Below are 4,027 nucleotides of genomic sequence, written 5' to 3'. Positions count from 1 at the left end.
TGGAGGGCATACATACTTGCACGTAGACATATGAAACTCGGTACACATATAGATCTCATCAATCCAAACAACTTTCGTATTGCATGTCATAGGCTCCGCCCAACAGGAAGTTGGCTATTTAGGGTTTAGTATTCTTATTTTTCGTCAAAGTTTTGGGGGCTTTTGGGGCCCTTAACATGCTCAAAAACTCTTGAAAATTTGCACACGCCTTAGAATCTGTGGCCGTTAGGAGGCTGCAGAGGCTGTGACCCGGGCGTGGCACAGGGGCTCTACGGCGCCCCCTGGAACACAGTCAGAAATGTTGATGTATAGTTCAAACATACTTGCACGTATTCATATGAAACTCAGTACACATATAGATCTCATTGTGCCGAACAACTTTCGTATTGCATGTCATAGGCTCCGCCCAACAGGAAGTCAGCTATTTAGAGCTATGTAAAAAGCGCATGCTCTGGAATTTGATATACTTGTCATAGGTTTTTTACCCGATTGCCACCAAACTTGGTCAACATGATCTCAAGACATTGGGGATGCAAAATTGCCAGGGGATTTTTGATATCTCGAATGGTTTGCTTGTGGCGAGGTGTTGAAATTATGGCGAGAAATGAGAAACAGGAAGTGTCTAATAACATCCACATACATTTCCTGATTTTAATTAAACTTCATCAATTTGTTCGTTGTATGATGCCGATCGCATATATGTGACTATTAGGAGTCAAAATTATAGCGCCACCAACTGGCAGCAGGAAGTGTGTCATTTTCAAAATGCTTTGAATTCAGCATCTTATTTTTACTCAATTTGCTTCAAACTTCATCAGAATAATGACAAAACACGGCCAATGTAAAACTGTTGAGGGGATATTGATATCTAATATAGTGTTGTCATGGCAACATATCAAACTGGAATATTTTTCTGTATAATATATTCTGATTTTGAGGCAGATAACATGCTTAGAATTTCATGAAACTCAGAACACATATCAGTATTAATGATAGCTAGACACTGGCAAAAGGTCATAAAAGGGCGTGGAGGAGGCACTCTATAGCGCCACCTTTTGTCAAAAGTGGGGGGCTTAGTTTTAGCTACAGGCACCAAACTCGGTACATATATTGTTCTTATTAAGACGGACAACTTTCTAATTTACAGTCATTAGCTACGACCAACAGGAAGTCGGCTATTTTGATTTGAATATGGATTTTTGGCTCTGTGTGAGGAGTGTATGTGTGCTGAGACTTTCATTGTCTGAGAGAAATTGCGCCTCTACAGGAGCAATTCCCGGGACTGAGAGGGAGGAGTCTCGCTTAGTTTCACTTTTAAATCGGTTAAAAATACAAATAAATAAATAAATTTAATTATCACTGACAAGCTAAACCAACATATCTTATTATTAGCGGGTCAGGGCTTTTTAATAATTGATGTCTGGCCAGAGAGCAGTGAGATAGACGAGAGATAATTCACCGCTCCGAACAGCGCGTGCTGTCTCAACGAGCTCACAACAAACGAGTTTATTCTTGTTTAAGACCTTTTAAAAATAAAATATTACGGCGATTGCACACAATCCGCCAATTAGAACACATCAAGAGCTAAATTCAGATGTTTGTGAGTGTTAAAATTAAATATTTGCTGCAGTCTGTCTGACAGCGCGAGACTTCTGAACACTTGAAGGGAGAAAAAAGTCTACATACAGAAACTACAGCCTTTTACATTAAAACACAGCGGCGAATTAACACAAAACAATTAGAAGAACATATTATAGAGTTGAAAATGGGTGTTTATGAGTGCTGATGAGATTTTCTTTGTCTAAGGGCTGAACATCACATCGATTGCTCTGCGCTCCAGAACACGGTGATGGTTTTTCGGCGAGAACGGACAAATAAATACACATTTCATTCACACTGACAAGCTGAACCAATATATGTTATTATTACCGGCTCAGATCTCATTAATAATTGATGTCTGGCCAGAACAGTGAGAAAGACCAGAGAGAAATCACCGCTGCATCAGCGCGTGCAGTCTCACGAGCTCACAATAAAAGCATTTTTATATAGTTTTAAGAGCTTTTTAAAACAAAATATTACCGCGAATGCACACAATCCACCCCATTAGAACACAACAAGAGCTGAATCCAGGTGTTTTTGAGCTGGTTTAATTGTGAAAAGAAATACTATTTGACAGCGCGAGACTGTCTAAGGGCAGAATAACATCGATCTCTCGAGCGCCAGAGGACGCTGATTCTGGCTTTTCGTCGCAAGAACGAACAAATCGCTTACAAGATTATTTCAAAATACATAATAGCTTGGCGAATATAAACGAAAACAGCCACGTGAATATAAACTGTTGAGAAATAAATCTGAAGTGGATCATGATACTGGATTTGAATATTAAAGTGACTGCATTTAACAGCTGCTTTCTGTCTTCAATTTTAATCTATAAAAAAACAAAAAATCATTCGTCTTGGCTGCTTTTTTTTTTTTTTTTATGTGTGTATGATGTATGTATGTATTATTATTATTATTATTATTATTATTATTATTATTATTAATTTTGCTCTAACAAGAATTAATCTATATTTAACTAAATCGATGACATGTTATTTTACATTTGATTTGTCCATTTCTGCATCCAAACACCTATAAACTTAAAACATGCACTATTAAACTATTGTTAGCAATTTCTTTATCGTCCAATTTAACTGGTGTACACACTTTTATTTTCATAATAAATTTGTTTTTTAGATTATAGACAGTTACAGTGGTCTGTAATAAACATTAACAGGTTTTGTCCAAGCTGCTTAAAATGTTTGAAGTAGGCTATTTTTTTAGAATGTAAATCCTAAAAAAAAATAAAAATAAAAAAAAAAAAAAAAAAAAAAAAAAAAAATTAGCAACTCACATAGTAATCATTCAACACTGCTTAAAAATGTAAGTTGAAAATTAAACTCATGATTAAGCATGAAATAAGATACAGAATCAGTAAATAAGATTTTAATGTGGGTATATTATCAATAAACTAATCATTAAATATTTATAATCATTCAAAAAATATTGGCCCCTTTCATAATGTTGTTCAAAAATGAAGGCCACAATGCTAATGTTGTCCACTCGATGGCGCCACAGGATAGCAAATACTTGAAGATCTGTTCAAAGACTTGAAAATGTTTCATTTAATGTGCATAAATAAAAAATGCAGAAACATTCATTCTTTTTTCATAAACTTTAATAAAGCCCAATATAGTAATTATGCAAAAGCTATCATCTCCTAAATACCATTACGTTTTTTTGTTATTTTAATTGTATTGACAACATATTTCTCAAGTTATCACACATTACTGAAAAAGTATAGAAGGGACACTATATTAGTTATCTATTTTCATATTGTGCATATAATAGTACTCACATAAGGACTCATAATTTACTTGAAAAGAGACACGTTCATTGTGTAACTGCATCATCTACACAAACCAATGTGCTTGGACCCCTAATAATCACCTTGACTTAAACGACATTGTTTCAGTTACCTTCTGTGTCTTTGGCCACAACGCTTCAGTGACAGGAATGTGAAATAGGAAAAAAGTAAAAGGCATGACTTTATTTGCATGCAGCTAGCCAACTCTATTACAGATGTTCCACAGCCAAGACTTTTATTAGAATAGAAAATGGCAAGGGTTCGAATAAATAGTTTATTAATCATTTAATTTCACTTTCTTAATGAATATTGTTCTGTGTTTGTGATTTCAAAGTCTTGATGCTTCGGATTAACCCGTTAATTGCCGTATCCCTTAAAACCTGAGTGCCATGTGTTTATTGTAAATGCATGTGCCCGCTGGGCACAGTTTACCTGATGCCACCGGGGTGGCGTTTGCGCTGATGGCTTGAGCCCGCCATCGCTGCTTGCAGCTATATTTATTATTTACCTCCTATTGGTATTGCTTTATTATTCTTCTTCTTTTCTTCTTCTTCCCCAAAATGAATCGCATTTTTGAGGGCCTAAACATGCTCGAAAAGTCCTGAAACTTTGCACACGCGT

This window comes from Cyprinus carpio, chromosome A12, assembly GCF_018340385.1.
Source record: "Cyprinus carpio isolate SPL01 chromosome A12, ASM1834038v1, whole genome shotgun sequence".
NCBI classification, from domain to species: Eukaryota; Metazoa; Chordata; class Actinopteri; order Cypriniformes; family Cyprinidae; genus Cyprinus; species Cyprinus carpio.
Note: the sequence above shows the minus strand (reverse complement) of the source record.